Below are 26,630 nucleotides of genomic sequence, written 5' to 3'. Positions count from 1 at the left end.
ACTACCACCAACAAAAACTAAGCAACCACAGCTACTTACTGAGCACTTAATGAATTTTAGGCAAATCCTAACTGTTTATACTCATCTCCCACTATCCATATGATACTGTTGTACAAAGTACATATTAATAAACATGACCCAGACATACCTAGATTTGAATCCCAGTTGTGCTGTTTTCTGCCTTTGTAAGTTATTACTTAAAAATAAAATATGACCATATAGTTACGTAAGAAAATTTGCTTATGAAAATGTATATCATTTCATCATTCAGAAATATTAATGCTAACATTTTCATGTATTTATTCATTTTTTCCGAGGGAGTTTGTTTTTAAAAATGGGACCGTGCTGTAAACATGTAAATAAAACTCTTGTATTTCGGCATACTTCTGATTGTTTTCTCAGGATAAACTCTTAGAAGTATTGGATCAATGCTGATAGAAATTAAAGAAATTCCTTTTACTATTTCCCAGTTGCCTTCTAGCAAGATTTTACCTAAATTCATTTCTCAGTAATGATTTTCCTTATATTCTTTCTTACATTATCATTTGTTTTCATGTTATTAATTTTACTGTGTTTAACATTTCTTCAAATATTATTTTGAATATGTTTTAGTATCCATTAGTAGCTTTTTCCTTTGAAAAATTTGTTTTCATATTTTGTTCTGTGTTATCGGTATATCATTATTTTCTAATTTTCAAATCTTATTCTTGACTTGTAAAACCATTAATATCTTTATGACATTAACCTTTATGTTTCTAGTACCTTGAAGACATTTATCCTAATTCATCATTTGAAAATTTACCATTTTCTTTTTTATGAAATTATTTTTACATCAGTTTTCCTTTATTACTTCTTACATAATTTTTATGCACTTATAAACCCTTGCCTTTTATTTTAGACTTATGTTCACTTATATTTTCTTCTATTTCTCATCAGTCTTTATTATTTAAAAAACAATTCTTGGAGCCTTCAGATTTAATTTTAACTTGGCACTTGTGAGAATGGAACATAACATTGTTTTTTAATTATTCTGAAATCAAAAGGATATTCCTCCTTTACTATATGAAAAAAGACCATATTTATATATATGGATTTGCATCTAGGTCTGAGATTTCTATTATTTTGTATACTTTGTGATACAACTAATATATTACTTATTTTAATTACTTAAAGTGTATGATTATCTTTTCCCCATTCATTGCTCTTTATAATTTTTTCAAAATGTTCCTAGATATCAATATTTAAAATTACATGAAAACCACTCATCGAGGTAGCCATCACCAATTTATTAGTTTTTCTCCTCCAATTTAAGGAGATCTGAGACCTCTGAGCACAGATCACTAATTAACCCTTTAACCATGGGCAATTTATAAAACCTTTCTGATTCTTTCCCAACTGCAAAGGGAAATATACTGTATATTTCTTCCATGGAATTTATAATATTAAATGAGATAAAACATGTATTTCAATCATGCTTGGGATAAACTTGGAGTTCAGTAACTATTACCTCTTTTAAAATTGTTGATGATGAAGGACCCCAGTTTGCACATGCTAGCAAAGCCCCATTACCTTTCATGCAGTTTTCCTTGTCAACTCCCCTGCCAACAAATGTGCAATGACTACTTCAGGTTTCTTGCTTCTCAAAGTCTTAAAACTGGAACCACTCAATAAATTTAACTTAAACTTGCTCATTATCTTCTCCCAGCTAACCAGCTTTGTCCCTGTAACAAGACTGTGTCCACTTGTTTTCCTCTCTAATAGGAAAAGACAGAAGACTTTTCTTCAGCTTTCATCAAACCCAGATTCTAACTGATTCCCACAACCAGAACTCCCATGTGTACATTAGCCCTTTATTTCTGCATTGCTTATAGTTTTTCAAGACACATTTAATGCTTACGTACATATTGTTTCCTATTAGTCACTGAATTATGTCTATTATTTCTCTAAACTTATAATATCTTTGAGAAGAAAATCTCGATTGCTTATGACAGAATATACACATTACTCAGTAGATAATAATAAGTTAATACAAACAAATTTCAATCCATGAAAGATGAAGGAACTGTGTGAGCTCTGAGGGATGAATGGTACAAGTTAAGATGAGCTAATTTGTCATCTTTTCATCACGCCTCCTTGCTATCTCATAATTTCCACAGATTAGTATAGGCCACTAAATGTTTTGATTTAAAAAATAAGCATTAAGTTATCGATTGGAGTTTCCATGGGGTAGACAAGATATAAGAAGGAAATAGTAAAAGTAAAGGATTTAATTATAGCTGATTTCTTAAATTTAAATAACTCTCAAGATTGATTTGTATTGGCTATTCCACACTGTAGACAAAACACTTAAATATCTGTTATTTTAAAAAGATTTCTGGAACAGAAAGGTAGTTCACTGGGGCAGTGAAGAAAATAATAAAATAATTCAAAAAACCCAAGAGAATACATACTATGAAAAGAGTGTCACATTAATATCTCTTTTTTCACATTATTAGCTTTGTACTAATAATCAAAACAAAAGAAAAATGACTATTCAACCCACAGAAAGAACATTTACATTCTTTATTTATGATCTGCATTAATAGGTCATGTTTCATCATTATTGCCCTTGACCATGGATGTAAAATTAGATGACTCTCACTGTGTTTTTACAAGTGATAGAGAGTTATGTCTGCAAATATTATTTTACTAGGAAAAGAATAAAGAAAGAAAATGAAGTGTCCTGTGAAGGTCACTCTTTACACAGATGTATTCATTTGCAAGAACATACATAACAAACCTGTTCCTTTATGTATTAACAAAGTAATTTCATGGTTGAATAAAGTTATGTAATTAGCTATCATGTTTTAGCATATTAGTGCCTTTATCCATAGTTGGTGAGTGACATTTAAACTGGGAACCTTGATATGAACCCTGTGAATAAAATAGTAGGAAGAATTTCTTAATAATGTTAAAATGCATGTATAGCACACTGCTATTTAGCAGGCATGTTCATATGCATTATTGAATTTAATTTTCAAAATAATTAAAACAGTTGGTTACTTAGGGTAGGAGTTTAATTTCTAGTGAACAGGCGTATAAAATGAAGCACAGGAATATTAAAGACAAGTTTGTTACAAACTTAAAACTAAAACATACCTCTCCTGGTTCCTAACTATATGGTATTTCCCTTACAATTACTATCCTTATTTTTGCTTTTTCATTATGTGCCCTAGACCTTATTAACTAAAATACTTAGTCTAGGAATAGGGCTCTGACTTACTGTCTGTCTTGGCACAAGAGTAACTGATCCTCCCACAGGTTTTTGGATCCTTATTCTGACATGTAAATTGTCCACTGTTTGGAGTTCTATCCAGCATTGCTGTTCAGTCGCTAGTCATAACCAACTCTTTGTGACCCCATGGTCTGCAGCACACCAGGCTCCCCTGACCTTCACCATCTCCTGGAGCTTGCTCAAACTCATGTCCGTTGAGTCATTAAGTCAACCATCCTGTCCTCCAACATCCCCTTTTCCTCCTGCTTTCAATCTTCCCCAGCATCAGGGTCTTTTCCAATGAGTTGACTCTTCACATCAGGTGGCCAAAGAATTGGAGCTTCACCTTCAGTATCAGTTCCATAAATGAATATTCTGGATTGATTTCCTTTAGAATTTTGGCTGGTTTTATATCCTTGCAGTCCAAAGGACTCTACACAGTCTTCTCCAACACCACAATTCAAAAGCATCAATTGTTCAGCACTTAGCCTTCTTATGGTCCAACTGTCACACTCATACGTGACTACTGGAAAAACCATAGCTTTGACTATACAGACCTTGGGCAGGAAAGTAATGTCTCTGTTTTTCAGTACACTGTCTAGGTTTGTCATAGCTTTTCTTCCAAGGATCAAGTGTCTTTTATTTTCATGGCTGCAGCCACCATCTGCAGTGATTTTGGAGCCCAAGAAAATAAAGTCTGTCACTGTTTCCATTGTTTCCCCATCTATTTGCCATGAAGTGATGGGACCAGATGCCATGATCTTAGTTTTTTGAATGTTGACTTTTAAGCCACTTTTTTCACTCTCCTCTTTCACCTTCATTAAGAGGCTTTTTAGTTCCTCTTCACTTTCTGCCATAAGGGTTATCTGCATATCTGAAGTTATTGCTATTTCTCCCTGCAGTCGTGATTCCAGCTTGTGCTTCATCCAGCCTGGCATTTTGCATGATTTACTCTGCATATAAGTTAAATAAGCAGGGTGACGATATACAACCTTGACGTACTCCTTTCCCCATTTGAAACCAATCCATTGTTCCATGTCCTGTTCTAACTGTTGCTTCTTGACCTGCATACAGACTGCGCAGGAGGCAGGTGAGGTGGTCTGGTATTCTCATCTCTTGAAGAATTTTCCACAGTATCTTGTTTCCCCACAGTCAAAGGCTTTAGCATAGTCAAGGAAGCAGAAACAGATTTTTTTTTTTAACTCTCTTGCTTTTTCTATGATCCAATAGATGTTGGCAATTTGCTCTGGTTTCTCTGCCTTTTCTAAATCCAGCTTGAATATCTGGAAGTTCTCAGTTCATAAACTGTTGAAGCCTAGCTTGGAGAATTTTGAGTACTACTTTGCTGGTATATGAGATGAGTACAATTGTGTGGTAATTTCAACATTTTTTGGCATTGCTCTTCTTTGGGATAGGAATGAAAACTGACCTTTTCCGGTCTTATGGCCACTGCTGAGTTTTCCAAATTTGCTGGCATATTGAGTGCAGCACTTTAACATTTGACAGCAACATCTAATTTGTTTGATTACTTTCATTTTAATCAATTAATCAAAAATATAAAGTAACAGCCTTGAATATAAAAAGTATGACTATTTTCAAAATCTAAGTAGATTATTTATTTACGTATGCTCGTATTAAGAACATGCTGATCACTATTATATAGTGTATGAAATGATATTATTCTTATACTTTAAATGATATTATATTTATACTTTAAAACAAATTAGAAACCATCTTGGAAAAAATTAGCCTATCCTTGAATATATCAAGGCCTTGAATGACATGAGGTGTGAATAATTTTTGCTACTAAATATAGTAGATTCCCAATTAGTTGGTGTTTTAATAAATGGTCTTTGAAACTGGTTTAGATAAGCAAAAATTAGCTTTATTTGCTTTACATTTTCATATACTGTTCTCTAAAAGCACCCCAAATGAGTAAAACTTCATAGGTGCATATATGTTAAAACATCTCCACAGCATGAAATAGAAGTAACTGGAAAGCCACATGCAAAAGAAAGAAACAGGACTCCCACCTTAAATGACATACAGAAAATCAACTTACAATGAATTAAAGACTTGAGCATAAGGCCTAAAACCATAAAATTCCTGGAAAAAAATATAAGGGGTAACTTCCTAAACTTTGGTCTTGGCACTGAATTTTAGATTTGACACCAAAAATGAAAAAAAAAATAAATGCAACAAGAGCAAAAAGCCTCTGTTCAGCAAAGGAAACAATGAATAAAATGAAAATGCAACCTATGGAATGGGAAAAAATATTTACAAACCTTATATCCAACAGTGCTTAATATTTAAAATATACAGGGAACTCATAACATCAAAATAACAATAACAATAATAATAAACTGATAACAATAATAATAAACTGATTAAAAATGATCAAAGGACCTAAATAGATACTTTTCCAAAGAAAAACTTACACATGACCAACAGGGACATAAAAAGTTGCTCATCATCACTAATCAGGGAAATGCAAATCAAAACCATAAAGACTTATCACCTCACACGTAGGATTACTATTATTAAAAAGACAACCAAGAGTAAATGCTGTCACTGATGCGAAGACAAGCTCCGTAATTTGTTAGTTGGAATATAAAGAGGAACATTTGCTGTGGAAAGCATAATGCAGGTTCCTCAAGAAATTAAAACTACAACTGCAATACGTTCTGATCTTCTCACATTTGGATATGCAGGTGACCCTTGAACAATGTGGAGGTTGGGGGTGGAGACCTCCATGTAGCTGAAAATCTGCATACACTTAACAGTCAGCCTCCATATCTGCGGTTCACCATCCATGATTGAGTAGGCCACAGATCATGCAGTACTGCAGCATGTATTTATTGAAAATTAAAGCCACGTATAAGTTCAGTTCAGTTCAGTCACTCAGTCATGTCCGTATCTTTGCGACCCCATGAACCACAGCACACCAGGCCTCTCTAACCATCATCAACTCCCGGAATCCACCCAAACCCATGTCCATCGAGTCGGTGATGCCATCCAAGCATCTCATCCTCTGTCATCCCCTTCTCCTCCTGCCTTCAATCTTTCCCAGCATCAGGGTCTTTTCAAATGAGGCAGCTCTTCACATCAGGTGGCCAAAGTATTGGAGTTTCAGCTTCAGCATCAGTCCTCCCAATGTACACCCAGGACTGATCTCCTTTAGGATGGACTGGTTGGATCTCCTTGCAGTCCAAGGGACTCTCAAGAGTCTTTTCCAACACCACAGTTCAAAAGCATCAATTCTTCGGTGCTCAGCTTTCTTTATAGTCCAACTTTCACATCCATACATAACCACTGGAGAAACCATAGCCTTGACAAGACAGACCTTTGTTAACAAAGTAACGTCTCTGCTTTTCAATAACACTGTCTAGGTTGGTCATAACTTTCCTTCCAAGGAGTAAGTGTCTTTTAATTTCATGGCTGCAGTCACTATCTGCAGTGATTTTGGAGCCCAAAAAAATAAAGTCAGCAACTGTTTCCACCGTTTCCCCATTAAGTGATGGGACTGGATGCCATGATTTTAGTTTTCTGAATGTTGAGCTTTAAGCCAACTTTTTCACTCTCTTCTTTCACTTGCATCAAGAGGCTCTTTAGTTCTTCTTTGCTTTCTGTCATAATGGTGGTGTCATCCGCCTATATGAGGTTGTTGATATTTCTCCTGGCAATCTTGATTCCAGCTTGTGCTTCTTTCAGCCCAGCGTTTCTCATGATGTACTCTGCATATAAGTTAAATAAGCAGGGTGACAATATACAGCCTTGATGTACTCCTTTTACTACTTGGAACCAGTCTGTTGTTCCATGTCCAGTTCTAACTGTTGCTTCCTGACCTGCATACAGGTTTCTCAACAGGCAGGTCAAGTTGTCTGGTATTCCCATCTCTTTCAGAATTTTCCACAGTTTATTGTGATCCACACAGTCGAAGGCTTTGGCGTAGTCAATAAAGCAGAAATAGATGTTTTTCTCGAACTTTCCTGCTTTTTTGATGACCCAGCAGATGTTGGCAATTTGATCTCTGGTTCCTCTGCCGTTTCTAAAACCAGCTTGAACATCTGGAAGTTCATGGTTCACGTATTGCTGAAACCTAGCGTGGAGAATTTTAAGTGTCACTTTACTAGCGTGTGAGATGAGTACAATTGTGCAGTAGCTTTGAGCATTCACTGGCATTGCCTTTCTTTGGGACTGGAATGAAAACTGTGCTTTTCTAGTCCTGTGGCCACTGCTGTGTTTTCCAAATTTGCTCGCATTATTGAGTGCAGCATTTCCACAGCATCATCTATCAGGATTTGAAATAGCTCAACTGGAATTCCCAGTGGATACACAATTCAAACCTATGTTATTTAAGGTTCAACAGTATATCCAAAGGAAAGTAAACCATTATCTCAAACGTATACCTGTATTCCATGTCAGCATTATTCATAATGGCCGAAGCATGAAACCTATATGTGTCCATCAGTTAATGAGTGGATTAAGAAAATGTGTTTTATATAAAAGTAACAGAATATTACTCAACATTTAAAAAGAAGGAAATCATATCATTTGCAGCAACATAAATACAACTGGAAGGCTTTACGCTACGTGAAATACTCTGGCAGGGAAAAAAAAAAAAGACAAATACTGCATGGTATCACATATAGAATCTGATAATATAAAAAGAAAAAAAACAGTCATAAAAACAGAGTGTAGAAAAGTGGTTGGAATACAGGGTAGATGGAATACAGAAATGTGCTAAAAAGGGTACAAACTTCAGTCATAAGATATATAAGGTTTGAGGATTTAATGTATAACATAGTGAGTCCAGTTGATTAACATTTTCTTGTGTAGTTGAAATTTGCTCTGAAAGTGGAATTTAAATGGTCTCATCGAAAAAAAAAAAGGGAAATTATCTTAAACCTTCCCCAGTATCTGATTCTCTACTCAGTCCTTGCATTGATAGGACTGACAGCTCAATGTCTGAAATTTTCTCTTTATGTATTTCTAGAAAGTTACAAATTGTCATCTCACACTATAATTATTATAATCACTATTGTTGAGAGAGCTACAGGTTATCACAGCCACAATATCCTACAAGGCCTTAACTTTCACAGTCAGTCCATCTCATGACAAAATTGATAATTTGGTAGGAAAAAAGTATTGTAACTGCATTTGCAAATTACAAGGGTTTTCTTTGTAGCCAAAACGTTACTGGTATACTTTTCAACTATTAAGTAGCCCACTGTGAAAATCCACCTTTTAGGCTAATCCTGACACCAATGACAATATAGTTTAGGATTCAGTAGAAAGAAAATGGTACAGTAAAGTGTTTAACTAAGGAAAGTTTGAGAAAGAGACTGTTTACAGGTGTTCTTGTTCAGCACAGAGACAGTAAAATGCCCAAGACTAAAAGCAAAATATCATAACCAATCTGGCCTCACAGGGCAACAGCAAAGGACAGTGTTGTCAGAGCATAAAAATAACTTGAGGTCTAAAATCAAAGTCATTTGATAGGTAGTATAACCATAAAATACTGACAATGTGAACGGGGAAAAACAACTATCCTAATTTCTTTTTCCAAAATCACTTCTGGTTTCTAATTAAGTCTATTATTAGCAGAATCCAACCAGAAATTTAAATACAAGAATAAAGAGTTGCAGTCCAGAGAAGTCAAACTCCTAGCAGCCTAGAGAGAACAGAAAAAGGTAGAGAACTGATTAAATGAGGCAACACAAAGAGATAATACTACATAGCAATCAGAAGGCTGAACATGAAAGAGGTCATTGCATTTGCGTATATATTCACTCAGTTCAGTTGCTCAGTCCTATTTGACTCTTTGCGACCCCATGGGCTGCAGAACACCAGGCTTACCTGTCCAACATCAACACCTGGAGCCTACTCAAACTCATGTCCATTAAGTTGGTGATGCCATCCAACCATCTCTTCCTCTGTCATCCCCTTCTCCTGCTTTCAATCTTTCCCAGCATCAGAGTCTTTTCAAATGAGTCAGTTCACTTCAGGTGGCCAAAGTACTGGAGTTTCATCTTAAGCATCAGTCCTTCCAATGAATATTCAGGACTGATTTCCTTTAGGATGGACTGGCTGGATCTCCTTGCAGTCCAAGGGACTCTCAAGAGTCTTCTCCAACACCACAGTTCAAAAGCATCAATTCTTCGGTGCTAGCTTTCTTTCTAGTCCAACTTTCACATCCACACATGACTACTGGAAAAACCATAGCTTTGACTAGATGGACCTTAGTTGGCAAAGTAATGCCTCTGCTTTTTAATATGTTGTCTAGGTTGGACATAACTTTCCTTCCAAGAAGAAAGCTTCTATTAATCTCATGACTTCAGCCACCATCTGTGGTGATTCTGGAGCCCAAGAAAATAAAGTCTGACACTGTTTCCACTGTTTCCCCATCTATTTCCCATGAGGTGATGGGACCAGATGCCATGATCTTAGTTTTCTGAATGTTGAGATTTAAGCCAACTTTTCCACTCTTCTCTTTCACTTTGATCAGGAGACTCTTTAGTAATTCTTCTCTTTCTGTCATAAGGTTGGTGTCATATGCAAATCAAAGATTACTGATATTTCTTCCTGCAACCTGGAATCCAGCTTGTGCTTCATCTAGCCCGGCATTTTGCATGATGTACTTTGCATTTAAGTTAAATAAGCAGGGTGACAAAATATAGCCTTGATGTATTCCTTTCCCGATACCAGTTTGTTTCCCGGAACCAGTTTGTTGCTCCATGTCCAGTTCTAACTGTTGCTTCTTGACCTGCATACAGATTTCTCAGGGGGCAGGTCAGGTGGTCTGGTCTTCCCATCTCTTTAAGAATTTTCCACAGTTTGTTGTGAACCACACAGTCAAAGGCTTTGGCATAGTCAACAAAGAAAAAAGTAGATGTTTTTCTGAAACTCTCTTGCTTTTTCAATGATCCAGCAAATATTGGCAATTTGATCTCTGGTTCCTTTGCTTTTCTAAATCCAGCTTGAACATCTGGAATTCACTGTTAACACACTGTTGAAGCCTGGTTAGGAGAATTTTGAGCATTAGTTTGCTAGTATGTGAGATGAGTGCAATTGCGCAGTAGCTTGAGCATTGCTTGGCCTTGTCTTTCTTTGGGATTGGAATGAAAACTGTCCATTTTCAGTCCTGTGGCCACTGCTGAGTTTTCCAAATTTGCTGGCATATTGAGTGCAGCACTTTCACAGCATCATCTTTTAGGATTTGAAATAGCTCAACTGGAATTCCATCACCTCCACTAGCTTTGTTTGTAGTGATGCTTCTTAAGACCCACTTGACTTTGCATTCCAGGATGTATGGCTCTAGGTGAGTGATCACACCATCATGGTTATCTGGGTCATGAAGATCTTTTTTGTGTAATTCTTCTGTGTATTCTTGCCACCTCTTCTTAATATCTTCTGCTTCTGTTAGGTCCATATCATTTCTGTGCTTTATTTTGCCCATCTTTGCATGAAAAGTTCCCTTGTATCTCTAGTTTTCTTGAAGAGATCTCTAGTCTTTCTCATTCTATTGTTTTCCTCTGTTTCTTTGCAATGATCACTGAGGAAGGCTTTCTTATCTCTCCTTGTTATTCTTTGGAACTCTGCATTCAAAGGGTATATCTTTCCTTCTGTCCTTTGCTTTTCACTTCTCTTCTTTTCTCAGCTATTTGTAAGGCCTCCTCAGCCAACCATTTTGCCTTTTAGCCTTTGTTTTTCTTGGGGATGGTCTTGATCACTGCCTCCTGTACAATGTCACGAACCTCCATCCACAGTTCTTCAGGCACTCTGTCTATCAGATCTAACCCCTTGAATCTATTTATCACTTCCACTGTATAATCATAAGGGATTTGATTTAGGTCATACCTGATTGATCTAGTGGTTTTTCCTACTTTCTTCAATTTAAGTTTGAATTTTGTAATAAGGAGTTCATGATCTGAGCCACAGTCAGCTCCCAAACTTGTTTTTGCTGACTGTATAGAGCTTCTCCATCTTTGGCTGCAAAGAATATAATCAATCTGCTTTTGGTATTTATCATCTGGTGATACATTCACTATGAACATCTATTTTCTCTTGCATAGAAATTTATTTATTCTCTCATTTACTGCTAGATTTCTTCCACCCTCAGTAACTGTAAAAAGTACATAAGTGAAACCAGCCCCCATTTATTTTTGTATATCAAAAGTGAATATGTAACTTACTAAAGCTAAAGATTTTCTGGATCTCATCCTATGTTTTAATTTTATTTAACAACATGACTTGTCAAATAACTAAGAGTGAACAAAGGCTTTGAAGAGCTGCAGTAATTAAGGTATGGTTTTTAATTTAGCCACAACAGATAGATATATACACAGATAATGCTTTTTACTATGAAAAAAAAAAAGTGAAAATACTGGTCACTCAGTTGTGTCCAACTCTTTGCTACCCCATGAACTGTAGCCCACCAGTCTCCTCTGTCCATGGAATTTCCAGGCAAGAATACTGGAGTGGGTTGCCATTTCCTTCAAGGGGATCTTCTTGACCCAGGGATCAAACCCACTTCTCCTACATTGCAGGGATTTCTTTATTGCTGAACCACCAGGAAAGCCCATGGGAATGCTTATAACCCCATGAAGTTACCTGTTTTCTTAGTCTGGGAAAATCATTAAGGATGAAGGCATTGCTTGGTGCATTAACAATAGATAATTACTAAGTTATACTTCATTTAAAACACAAGGAAATTGACATGACATCTGGAGTTCATTATAAAGGACTTGTCAGAGATTGTTTTCTTTACAATTTGCTACCCTATTTAATTATGCACTTATTTTTCAGTAAATTGCCACCTATTATAACATCAAGGTATTCCTAGAAAATTAATAATTGCTGTGATCAATTTCATTTATGAAGGACAAAATTTATTCATCCACTTCTAATTTTTCAGGGAATATCTCAGTATTATTTCTGACCTGTGCATCCACTCTAAACGGGTAAATGTCAGTCCAACACTGGATGCACTATTATGGACTTTCTTTCTCATCACCACAATGCTTTGGATAGTACACACTGTCATCCTTGTATTGAAATTAAGTTAAACAAAGTAGCCAATATTAAAGTAAAGTCAATAGAGTTCATTTTCTTTCTAATTTGGAACATGCATTTTTAAAATTATACACAGGAGAAATGATGACTCACAGTTAATATTCCTTAAAGTAAAGCCTTGGTCTGAAGTTAGAATTAAACTATTATCTACTTTGCTAATACCACAATTTTACTTTCCAAATCAGTTTTGCTTTTTCCATAGCAAAAAAAAAAGCTTGTTTTTGTATGTGATATATCTGCCATTCTATATATTTTTTTTAGATTGGGTCTTTTTTTTTTATTCCTGGCTTTTATTTATTTATTTTCATTTATTTTTATTAGTTGGAGGCTAATTACTTTACGATATTGTAGTGGTTTTTGCCATACATTGACATGAATCAGCCATGGATATACATGTATTCCCCATCCCAATCCCCCATCCCGATCCCCACTCCCGCCTCCCTCTCCACCCAATCCCTCTGGGTCTTCCCAGTGCACCAGCCCCGAGCACTTGTCTCATGCATCCAACCTGGGCTGGTGATCTGTTTCACCATAGATAATAGACATGTTCCCATGCTGTTCTCTCACAACATCCCACCCTCACCTTCTCCCACAGAGTTCAAAAGTCTGTTCTATACATCTGTGTCTCTTTTTCTGTTTTGCATACAGGGTTATCATTACCATCTTTCTAAATTCTATATATATGTGTTAGTATACTGTATTGGTCTTTATCTTTCTGGCTTACTTCACTCTGTATAATGGGCTCCAGTTTCATCCATCTCATTAGAACTGGTTCAAATGAATTCTCTTTAACGGCTGAGTAATATTCCATGGTGTATATGTACCACAGCTTCCTTATCCATTCATCTGCTGATGGGCATCTAGGTTGCTTCCATGTCCTAGCTATTATAAACAGTGCTGTGATGAACATTGGGGTGCACATGTCTCTTTCAGATCTGGTTTCCTCAGTGTGTATGCCCAGAAGTGGGATTGCTGGGTCATATGGCAGTTCTATTTCCAGATTTTTGAGAAATCTCCACACTGTGCTCCATAGCGGCTGTACTAGTTTGCTTCCCACCAACAGTGTAAGAGGGTTCCCTTTTCTCCACACCCTCTCCAGCATTTATTGCTTGTAGACCTTTGGATAGCAGCCATCCTGACTGGCATGTAATGGTACCTCATTGTGGTTTTGATTTGCATTTCTCTGGTAATGAGTGATGTTGGGCATCTTTTCATGTGTTTGTTAGCCATCTGTATGTCTTCTTTGGAGAAACGTCTGTTTAGTTCTCTGGCCCATTTTTTGATTGGGTCATTTATTTTTCTGGAATTGAGCTGCAGGAGTTGCTTGTGTATTTTTGAGATTAATCCTTTGTCTGTTTCTTCACTTGCTATTATTTTCTCCCATTCTGAGGGCTGTCTTTTCACCTTGCTTATAGTTTCCTTTGTTGTGCAAAAGCTTTTAAGTTTAATTAGGTCCCATTCCCACTTGTTTAGTTTTGCTTTTATTTCCAATATTCTGGGAGGTGGGTCATAGAGGATTCTGCTGTGATTTATGTCAATGCAATCCCTATCAAGCTACCAGTGATATTTTTCACAGAACTAGAACAAATAATTTCACAATTTGTATGGAAATACAAAAAACCTCGAATAGCCAAAGTAATCTTGAGAAAGAAGAATGGAACTGGAGGAATCAACCTGCCTGACTTCAGGCTCTACTGCAAAGCCACCGTCATCAAGACAGTATGGTACTGGCACAAAAGACAGAAATATAGACCAATGGAACAGAATAGAAAGCCCAGAGATAAATCCACAAACCTATGGACACCTTATCTTCGACAAAGGTGGCAAGAATATACAATGGAAAAAAGACAACCTCTTTAACAAGTGGTGCTGGGAAAACTGGTCAACCACTTATAAAAGAATGAAACTAGAACACTTTCTAACACCATACACAAAAATAAACTCAAAATGGATTAAAGATATAAATGTAAGACCAGAAACTATAAAACTCCTAGAGGAGAACATAGACAATACACTCTCTTTAGTATTTTTTTAAAAACAAATAAATTCCATCTTCAGAAAAGCCATAGATTATGACTATCTATGGTAAAGGCTTGCAGTAAAATCTGCTTCGTTTGTGGAAAACTGATTAAAAGTCATTTTTCTTCAATATCTGATTTCTTCCCTATATAACTTTTAGTTATGACATGTTAGAAACTTGTAAAAATATAGTGATATCATTTAATAACCACAACCTTGGGTTAAGTTATTACTATGTTTTTCCATTTCCATCTTTGTACAACAATTCAGTAAAATAATTTTACAGCATTGCCTGGTATGTAACAATATTTTTGCCAAATGAAGGTATGTGATTATGGTCATCACTATGTAAGACAGGTTCCATTCACACATAAATATCCACATGTATGTAAGCATGAACATTCATAAATATTATATCAAGTACTACTGACTGAGATCTTAATATACTGTGTCTTCTTTAAAGATACATTATGAATTCACTAAGAAATCTTATACATCTTTTTATTAAAATATGACTCCATATAGATAGATAATTGCACAAGACCAAAATGCCATAATTATGTGAGGAAGCAAAATAAAGCAGTTCTAATTATTCAGTATTAAAATGTTAACTAGAAGTATTTTTGACCCATTAAATCAACCTTGAGTGCTTTTATAATGCAGAAGTAAAAGGTATGTGCACAAATCATTTACTGAGGCATTGTTTATAATATTACAAATTTTAAAAAAATCAATCCATTCCATAAGAGTCTGTTAAATAAGTTATGGTACAACCATCCGTTTAATGATGTAGTCATTAAAAAATGCTTCAGAAAAAAAAATCATGTTATTGATTCAAAATATCCAAATACACAACCAAGTATCCACATGTGATTGCTTCTTTCTTCTTTGTCTTTCCTTTCTCTCCCTTCTCTCTTTTTCATACACACACACAACACACACTGTATCAAGGCATATATCAAAGTAAGTATGTTTGGAAGACTGCTCAAATAACAACATGAGTTGTTAACTTTACAGATGCAATTTCAAGTGATTTTCAACTTTTTTTCCCATTCAATTGGGATACTATTTCCTAAACGAGCCTACTCCATTTTGATTCTCACAATAAGTATAGTTTTGCTTATTTAGAGACAGAGTAGAAAATTCTGCCATTAATGAGCAATTAGATAGCATTTAACCAGAAAAAAATGCAAAAAAAAAAAGAAAATGATAGACAAACTGATGCTGTCTCAAAACACAGGAACTAAACTGGAGGGATCCATATGGGTCAGAGTGAACTACATTTTAGAGCAGAAATGCAAAAAGAGACTCCCCAAAAGGAAAATATCAACAATTAACAATTAAAAACACATGAGGAAGCAATGATACAAGTTTAAGAAATCAGAATGCTACTTCAATTTACACAAAAGAAATGAATTTGAGACGAACCACACTACATAAATGTAATTTCTCATATATTTGGTTTAGCTTGGAATTCTGAAAAAGATTACAGATACCTATATGGAATGGAAAGCAAGAAATGTTCGGTGAAAGGACAATAAGATATATTTTAATATAGTAGACCATAGCCAAGGTAGGTTCTTTTTTTGGTGCCTGATGGGAGAGGAAAATTCAGAGATAAAGAAATGTTCTGACAGAGATCAAACAATTGCCAAAGTCAAATCAACATAGATAAACACAGAATTTGTTTATAGAAGGTGACTAGTTTAACTACAATTGAGAATACACACTGAGCAATAGAAGAAATGAGATTGGAAATTTAAGATGGGTTAATATGAGGAGAAACCTAAAAAACTTACTTCAAGCTTAATTTGCCAGACAATAATATAGTTATCATAGTGTGTTAATGCTGAATGGGTTTTCGATCATTCACTCCAATATTTTGGAATTTTTAATGAGAAAACTGGTGCTATTCAAGGTTTAAATGGCTTGATCATAATGACGGTGCAAACATCTAACTCAAATTATATTTTCATGGACATAAACAATGAGATCTTGTTATGGTTATTTGGGGAACAGCAGATGGTGATTGAAGCCATGAAATTAAAAGACACTTATTCCTTGGAAGGAAAGTTATGACCAATCTAGACAGCATATTGAAAAGCAGAGACATTACTTTGCCAACAAAGATCCATCTAGTCAAGGCTATGGTTTTTCCAGTGGTCATGTATGGATGTGAGAGTTGGACGGTGAAGAAAGCTGAGCGCTGAAAAATTGATGCTTTTGAACTGTGGTGTTGGAGAAGACTTTTGAGAGTCCCTTGGACTGCAAGGAGATCCAAACAGTCGATCCTAAAGGAGATCAGTCCTGGGTGTTCACTGGAAGGACTGATGCTGAAGCTGAAACTCCAATACTTTGGCCACCTGATGTGAAGAACTGACTCATTGGAAAAGACCCTGATGCTGGGAGGGATTGGGGGCAGGAGGAGAAGGGGACGACAGAGGATGAGATGGCTGAATGGCATCACCGACTCGATGGACATGAGTTTGAGTAAACTCCCGGAGCTGGTGATGGACAGGGAGGCCTGGCGTGCTGTCATTCACGGGGTCACAAAGAGTCGGACACGACTGAGCGACTGAACTGAACTGAATCTCTAAATTATATAGAGGATATAATTACTAGGATTCAACGGAAGTAAAAATGAATTAAAAAGACCAAAAAGCGCTTCCAAAGGAATGTGTAAACATAAAAATTGAATATATTGTTTGTAAATGAGAGGAAAGTGTGAGTCTCAAGAATTTTCAACTGAAGCTGTAAGAAACTGTAGTGAATATAAGAATTGTGTAGGAAAAGTCATCAATGCTAGATTTTAAGGAAGTAATAATATCAATTTAATTCTTAAGAGACATCTATGGAATCAAAATAGTTTGGTTTTGCACTATTTCTAAAAACAAAATCCTTTAAAAAATATATATATTTTCCAGAAAATCTTTCTCCCTGCACATCATCAGAAAGAAACCTGGACTTCAAGGAATTCATTTCCCAGTATTTAACTTGTTTATTTATTGGGATTAGCAAAATTCATGGGGGGGGGGGAGATTAAATGAAATGACAATTACATTGTCATTGGGGTTTTCATTCCAAAATGGAAACCAAAGACCAAATTCGGATTTTCACAAGATATAAAACTCTCTGTCTTTCTCATGTATTTCCATCCTTCCTTCCCCTACATTCCCCCCACATTCTTCCCTCCCCATCCCTCCTTTGCTCTTCCTCATTCCCTTTCTTCCTTCTCCTCTCTCTCTCACACATATACAATATTGCCAGGAGTTTGGTAGAAAGTAAATATATTACACTGTGAATAACATATTGGTTTGACATGGGTAAGTAATTTACACAACATAATTTATTAAACTCAAATTACCAGTATGCTCAGGCTTCTACCCTTTATTTTCTTCTTCATCAACTTTCAATTCATCCTTGTTCCTCTAAACACCCAAGACATAAAATTATCTACCTCCACCTCTGAGGAAATCAAGTGCTCTTATTCTGACTTCTTGAGGTGCTGTCCTTTGTTTAGGCTAAACTACATGCAAAACAGCCCTTGACATTTCATGATGCTAGCTCTTGTAAATATTTCTTGTGGCAGGTCTCTCCTTTTTCTGACTTTGTTATAATATTCACAGTTTATCTTACAACTTTTATTACTAATCTGCTTCAATTTCTCCTTTCTTAGACAAAGATCTATTTAAGAACAATTGCAGCAGAGAGTGTAAGTACACCTATGGAAGGTGTGTGTATGCTTAGTCACTCAGCCGCGTCCGTTAGGGCCCCAAGGACTGTAGCCTTCCAGGCTTTACTGTCCATGTGGTTTCTCCAGGCAAGAATACTACAGTGGGTCGCCATGCCCTCCTCCAGGGAATCTTTCCAACCCAGGGATCGAACCCAGGTCTCCTGCATTGCAGGTGGATTCTTTACTGTCTTAGCCACCAGGGAAGCCCAAGAATACTGGAGTGGGTAACCTACCCCTTCTCCAGGGGATCTTCCTGACCCAATAATCAAACTGTGGTCTCCTGCATTCCAGGCAGATTCTTCACCAGCTGAGCTACCAGGGAAGCAAGATGGAAGGTACAGACATTCAAATTATGATATGTAATCTGAAACTTACAAAATAAAAATCAGATGACATGAAGAAACAAGGAGGCAACGGATAGTCTATCAATGACATGTACTCAAAGAGAACTCAAAACTTTTAAAAATGAGTGGAACATATGAATACATCATTATGACCCAGAATATATACTTGTATCTGTTAAGTTTTCCATTTATTTCTTCTTTATTCATGTTAAAATGCTTTATTCATTACATATTTTTACAAAATCATTAATAATAGAAAACTGTCACATCTATGGAAATATAAAATATTTCACATTCGTCACAGTGACTTTCTATAGGGCCAATAAAACTCTAAGTATAAATATAAAAACTGCATTATAATAAGCAATTGGAAAGGTTTAAAATAAATTAAAATTCACTTGATCTTACAGAAAGCCAGAACAAGAAAGTAATGCTTTGACATGTAAAACTGTTACTTTCTACGTGGGAGGTAAAATATACTTGTCATCAACTATAATGATGCATGAAATACTTTTTCCACAACTCACTGAAATATCCATAAAGTCTCAATTTTTAAACAGAATTGTTTTATCAGTAGATAATATATAGCAGCTCATATCTTTTCTAAATCATTGATTAAAATTGGAGAGGATGAATCCAAGGAAAAACTCCTCCTTCCATTTGACAACTGATCATCAAGCCATTTTTTTATGGATAATACAGTCCAGGCAAAACTTTTTAGAATTATATATATCTGTATTATATACTTCATTGTTTTCAGACCCTCACCCAAATAAAATAAACTTAATATTTTGTTAAAATCAATGTATCTTTTATATATTAATCCTACTAGAAATTATAACAGAGTGTCTTCCTTTGTTGTTAAAACTAGCAGAGTGCATATGCTAGATGATAGATGTTGGAGCTTCTATTAGACGTGATAGTGTGGAGCAAAAATCCCTTGGAATATGGAGATAAAACTTTTATTTTGTTAAGCCACTGAGATTGTGGGATTGTCTGCTGTCAACACATATCCTAGCCTAACACATATGTACTTTAATAATATTACTACTTTCTACACACCACATGCCAGATACTTTTTCACAAATCTGTGTTGATATGTCTGGAGTATCTTACTTATAGTATGTCTTATCTAATTATTTCCTTTATTCTGTTTTTAATTATTTAAATTTGCAGAATCCAAATAACATTCCTACTTTTACTTCTCTGTCCTGCCAAAACCTAGAAAATAAACGTTTACTATATCTATACCAGTAAACTTCTGAATCCAAAAGAGACATAAAGTTATATGAAAAGCAGAGGTATCATTTTGCTAAAATTCTTGGGGTTACATTGGACTAACTTCTAGACAAAAGATATAGCAGAGTCGATGAGATGTTCACAGTGCTAAAAAGTAAGATAGTTCCATTTGATTTCTTGGAAAGTTTTCTAATGTAGAATAATGTAAAGACCATGTACATCTGACCACCTGAATCTTCATAATAAGAATATGCTTTGTTTTTAAAAGATGCAATCTTAATTGCCAGTACTTTGAATAAACCACGAATACATTTTCTAGAAAAACAGTCACGAGACAAAAACATTTGACAGAAGAGATGTGAATAACCGCAAACCTGTGAACAATGTTCAACTTACCACACACAAAATAAAACAGTGTATTTGACTATTTTATTGACAAACACTAAAAATAACTCTAGAAAATAGAGTTGGTATGGTACAAAGCAAATCACTATTTAATGATAGTTTTTTGGAATGAAGAGTGGTATAAATATTCCCTCATTTTATGTCAAAATAGTGTAAATATTTTCCAGAAAAATATAATTATAATGAAAACAAATGGAAGCAGCTATAGAGTCCAGATTAGGAGACTCAGGAAAAAAATAAGAGGAATTCATGTGGAATACAAGGAACTTAACTTATGGATGGAGTAGAAATATATTTAAAAACAAGCAAATATATTAGTTTTTACAAACATCTATTCATCCTTTACTATTTATCTTATAACTGTGTCACAGATGTTGTAGTCAGCTGGGAGGAAACACATCTCTGTTCAAAGGTATAGCATCCATTCAAACAGTAATAAAATTAACGAAAATGGAAATCAGAAGATATGACAGGGAATTATGAAGTAAGGGTGGGACCCCAGGGGGACATTCAGATGGACAGTGCAGTATACCTTACTCATAAGTCCCATTTAACTTGAGATTTAAAAGACAGGAAAGAGCCTGACATAACTGAAGGGAAGTCATCTAGACAAACAGAATGCAGATGCGCCCAATGGAAATGAGCTCAGTGTTCAAAGAACAGAAAGCAAGCAAGGGTCAGAGCCTCGCAGGCCACATGAAGAGTGCTGGGGAGCACATTCCGATTTAGATGGCCAAATTACGAGGTACTCGCAGGCCGTGGTAAGGAGAATAGACTTTATTTCAGGTGCTGTGATTAAAACACAGAGGATTTTTACTAAGGGAAGTAATCTAGACTTGTTGACATTTTGGAGAACATTCTGGAAGCCCTGCAGAAAGTGGATTGTAGAGGTAACTAAAGACAGAAGAGTGCAACCAGTAAAGGAAAGACATGAAAGTGGTTTGGACCAGAAGAGTAGCTATAAAAATGAAGAGAAGTGAAGTAACTCGATATGTATGTGGCTGCTGAAGTCTTATACGTGGGGTTTAATAGAAAGGAGGATTCAGTGGGTTTTGGATAGAGTTACTAGATGGTTGACTTGTTGCACTGGGGAAGACTGGGAGGAGAAAACATTAGGGGCCTGCAGAGGGGAGAAATTATGAGCTCTGCCTCGTTCACTCAATATAAAATAGAACTTTATTAGGCTACTGCACATATAAATTTGGGGCTCAGGGGTAAGTCAGAGAATTGGGGAGCCCTTTGCACAGAAATGGTTTTATCAATCAACATAACTAACAGATGAGAACACAGTGTAGAGAGAGGAGACTTCATTTAGAAGTCTTAAGTTCCCCCTTTAAATCCAAGCTCCTTAATATCCACCATAAAAGTCAATCATGCTTTTTTTCTCTTTTCAGAAAAATATGAAATTGACATGGCCATTCCATTTAATAAGTTGTAGAAAAGTCCCACAATGTCACATTTCATAGGAGGACCACTCATCAATATTTCTATTTTTCTTTAATTAGTAATTTGGAAGTGAATGCTTACCCTGCTTTCTACCAGGGTGGAATAAATCTAATAGAATTCTTCTCAGGTTTTATTTTTCAAGCACCATGCAACATAAAGCTTTCTTTTTTTTCCCCCTAAGACTAAACCATGGATGACTATACCCCCTCTGTGAGCAGAAATAACCCTCTTCTTGATTAATTTGAAAAACCTAGTGGTAGATTAGATGGTACTATTTATTTGGGTGCAAAGATTATGTGAATTTTTATAGTCAGAACTACTTTGATCAGTGGTCATTCTTTACAAATGTCATGTTTTCTATTGACAACTTTCCTTATAAGAACCCAGACATGTCCAACACTGATATATTTTGAGAAAAAAATTTTTTTTTCTGCTGAAGGGAATAGAAAACTAGTATTTATAAAATTATGTGGTGGAGTTTTAGTGCCCCAGAATTTGACTCATCTGTCTCATTCATGTGTCTCCCCTCAAATCGTCTTCTGCCTCAACAGAACATACATATTTTACTTTTTTTCCTACAGTCTGGTTGAATCATTAGGTTGTAATAAAATCCTCTGCAAATCATTCAAAAATATATATGTAAGGACATCACCAAGGCAGAAAGTATATTACCTGATACCACAAAGTCATAAATGACTTTGAATTGGTTAATGTGTTTACTTGTTGCTGATCCTACGGTTTTCTGTTTGTTTTGTGCATGTGTGCATTTTTTTTTTTCTTTTGGTATCTGACCTAATTTCTAAGAGCCATTGTCCTCCAGGCCTGAGATTTCTAGAGAAGAAAAAGCAACAGTTTCACTGTAGGAACTAACCTGCAGGTAAGTGACTTCATCTTTTTCCTTACCAGTACTATATTTAAATACGATTTATTGCTTAATATACAGAAAAATAAACTAAGTGAAATTACAGGAAAAGTAAAAGTAACAGAAAACATTGCACTGAAACACGATGCCTTCTGATGTAATTACAGCCAAAAACTGAACTCACAGTTCTATATTTTTACTAAGTCTATCAACATGGAGATAAGCAAATGGTTAATTTTTCAAAAGGCCTGATATCCTTACATGTGGAACTCTGAGAACATAAACTACTCATTCTCTTTTTCTTTCTTGTGTTGCCAGAACCTAAACTCCTGTGTTTAAGCTTATTTAGGCAGTACACGGAACTCTAAATATTATCAGATACCATTGGAACAAACGTAAAAATAAGGTAGAATACTACTGATTATTTCATGCATACAGTAAATTCTAAAATCACTCTCTGTAGTCACGCATATTGTATACTGGCATTAATAATCATATATCTTTAAGAGCAATTTCAAAGTCAGCCAGAACCTTCTTAATATAAACATAACTTTTTAATTAATTATTTTATGATGGATGCCAAAACATTCTCTTGTTACTCTAAAGCCTAGTCTTCTTTAAAGTAGATTCCACTGAATGAAGTCAGACATTCCAACTTCTCTCCAAGTTTACATAAAATGAAAGATGAAGAACATTAGTAGTCACATGATCTCTGGAGTGCTGAGTCTCTGTTATGAAACATGCTGTCTGCAGTGTCTGGATATGGTTTAGTAAGTCCCTTCCACTCCAGTGCCTGGTCAGACAATTGAGGGCAGTCAGGGCAGTCTAAGATGCTGACTGTGTCATGCTATAAATCCACAATCAATGCACTTATCAGGATGGATACCTGACCAGTTGTAGAAAGGAGCAAAAATAACTGTAGAGGCTGCTCCCTGAAATAAATTTCTCAATACTGGCACTTAGAAAGGACTTGAAGCATACTCCTATGATCTCTAGAAGAAAATTTTTTTTTCTTCTCTGTCTTATCATGTCTTCCCCATATATTCAGAAATATCCAGAAGCTGACTCAAATGATGGGATTGTTTAGCAAATTTCAATTTTATCCAGTTTGTTGTGCCTTCTGGAATCTCCCTAATTATAAATGACCAGGTCATCGCCAAAAGACCCCTTAGGGTATTTCAATCAGAACAACTCATACCCAGGAAAGTGACAAATGAAGGGTGGTTCAGTTACTCCCCTGGTCTATCAAAATCGGAAACTCCAAATGTTTCTCTTAGAAGACCAACTTGGACCCCCTCTAAAAAATCTATTCACAAGTCAGAGCATGGAGGTGATCATGTTCTACTCTTAAAAAGTGTCTAGTGATGCCACAAGAGCAAGTGAACTCTTATTGACTTACGACAGTGCCTCTTGCCAAGTCACAGGGCAGATTAGAATCTTCCTGGTATCTTTTATTATTACCTGGGTTTTAATAGACCTTCTGTTTATTGATTTCTCTACCCAAGTAATCATTCTTGAATTGACGTAAAATGCTGCTTGTGCTAAATAATGGATAGTGTAGAGCTGTACTGGGAAAGCTTTGACAAACCAGAGGATGTGGCATAAAAGAGGCTTGGCAGCACAGCAAATAAATGTAGTCATAAGAGGCCAGTACTGTCAGGATACGAATATCACATGATTAATTGCTCTATTACCTCTCCTTGGTCTACAGAAAGGCAGGAGGAGATTAAAAAGAGAGTAGAAAATAAAGCAGCCTGTTGAAGATGGCTTCCTCTTATTTATTCATTGGAGTAGAGAGTGAGGGCAAATAGCCTTAGTTCCTATCTTTACTTACGAAAGGCAGACGCAAAACCTGATTCTATTGACGTTTTATAGGGGAAAGCTTGTTGCATAATTACAGATTCATTATATGGTTACGAGGCTATTCAGAAAGAATGTCATTTTCCAACAATAGCCATCATTTTGAATGGGTTACTGAGAAAAACTTATATCAAAACTGTTAATAAGGTGACCTTGAACTCCAACAGAAAACAATCACAGTATCAAATAAAATGAGATTTTGTAGTCAAAATGTGTGTTAATTTTGTTTTCAGTTACTGATAAGTTACATTGAAATTTGCCATATGTATATGGGTGATTATAAAGTATACTCTATCACACACACACACACACACATCTTGATAGAGGGAAAGGGAAAAATCAGTTTTATAGTATATTAAAGCATATTATTTCAGTATCATCATGAATTCAGTATCATCAAAAATTCAGACTTAATCTTTGGGTAATGATACAATTAGTCACCATTATCTTTACTGAGAAAGCAAACAATTTATATAGTAATTTCATTTCTCAGAAAGTCAGTTCTAAATTATGTTTCAACTTGTATCAATGTTATTAAGCTTTCAAAACTCTTCACCAGAGGGACAGGCCTGTTTATATGTTTATCATGGAAATCAGACAAAAGGATACACATTAAAAGCACATATGCTGCTGCTGCTGCTGCTGCTAAGTCACTTCAGTCGTATCCGACTCTATGCAACCCCATAGAAGGCAGCCCACCAGGCTCCCCCGTCCCTGGGATTCTCCAGGCAAGAACACTGGAGTGGGTTGCCATTTCCTTCTCCAATGCATGAAAGTGAAAAGTGAAAGTGAAGTCACTCAGTCATGTCCGACTCTTTGCGAGCCCATGGACTGCAGCCTACCAGGCTCCTCTGTCCATGGGATTTTCCAGGCAAGAGTATTGGAGTGGGTTGTCATTGCCTTCTTCAAAAAGCACATATAAGTGAGTATATTTTAGAACCCTTCCTTGCCAAAATAAGAAATTGGTACCTTGGTTTTGATAGGATAGGCAGGGATGGAATAGAGCTTCATATACAACTTCCAATGTCACTTTATTTTATTAGTTTGTTTTCTGGTTTCCCTTCTAGCTGTCATCTTCTAATACATGCAAATTTTACCAATGATCCAATTACTTTCCTGTTCACAGAATGATCTTTTAAGCAGATTATATCACAAGAGAAAACAATAGAACTCATCTCTTTAACACAGTGCAGACCATAAATATGAATCATTTTCTCCCATTCATCAAAATAGTAGGGCTTCCCTGATAGCTCAGTTGGTAAAGAATCCACCAGCAATGCAGGAGACCACGGTTCAATTCCTGGGTTGGGAAGATCTGCTGGAGAAGGGATAGGCTATCCATTCCAGTATTCTGGCCTAGAGAATTTCATGGACTATATAGTCCATGGGGTCACAAAGAGTCAGACACAACTGAGCAACCTTCAGTTCAAAATAGTATTAATTTCTGGTAAGACAGTATTTCTTTCATCCATCTCTTGCCAATTCTATAAAATTTTACTTACACATTTAGGAAGAAAGCCTTGTGAAATGATTAATGTCTATCCACAAATTTAAACAATAGCACTGGTTTCGAACATTTCCATGCAGTATGACTGATTGATTTCCTTCTTATTTAGATTTAAAATTGTGAAGGAATATCCCATATGCTGGAAACTGGGATTTGTTAAAAGTATACGTGAATATTTTATTATTCCTACTTTAACCTGTGAGATAAATGCCAAATATAAGAATTACCTCTACTGAAGGAAGAATACTTACATAAAATAAATAATTATCTAATCCAGTTGAGCTATTTCAAATCCTGAAAGATGATGCTGTGAAAGTGCTGCAGTCAATATGCCAGCAACATTTGGAAAACTCAGCAGTGGCCATAGGACTGGAAAAGGTCAGTTTTCATTCCAATCCCTAAGAAAGGCAATGCCAAAGACTGTTCAAACTTACCGCACAATTGCACTCATCTCACACGCTAGTAAAGTGATGCTTAAAATTCTCCAAGCCAGGCTTCAGCAATATGTGAACCATGAATTTCCAGATGTTCAAGCTGGTTTTAGAAAAGGCAGAGGAACCAGAGATCAAATTGCCAATATCCGCTGGATCATCGAAAAAGCAAGAGAATTCCAGATAAACATCTGTTTCTGCTTTATTGACTATACCAAAGCCTTTGACTGTGTGGATCACAATAAACTGTGGAAAATTCTGAAAAAGATGGGAATACCAGACCACCTGACCTGCCTCTTGAGAAACCTGTATGCAGGTCAGGAAGCAACAGTTACAACTGGACATGGAACAACAGACTGGTTCCAAATAGGAAAAGGAGTACGTCAAGGCTGTATACTGTTACCCTGCTTATTTAACTTATATTCAGAATACATCATGAGAAACGCTGGGCTGGAG

The 26,630-nt window shown here is 35.8% G+C and overlaps 1 long non-coding RNA gene across 1 annotated transcript in view; it reads right to left on the bottom strand.

Moving 5' to 3' along the window:
* LOC122685995 overlaps positions 1–26,630 on the bottom strand; it is a 225,212-nt gene that overhangs the window by 148,449 nt on the left and 50,133 nt on the right. The window lies entirely within an intron of this gene.

This window comes from Cervus elaphus, chromosome 29, assembly GCF_910594005.1.
Source record: "Cervus elaphus chromosome 29, mCerEla1.1, whole genome shotgun sequence".
Classification (NCBI taxonomy): Eukaryota; Metazoa; Chordata; class Mammalia; order Artiodactyla; family Cervidae; genus Cervus; species Cervus elaphus.
This window is presented reverse-complemented; position numbering and strand designations above follow the sequence as displayed.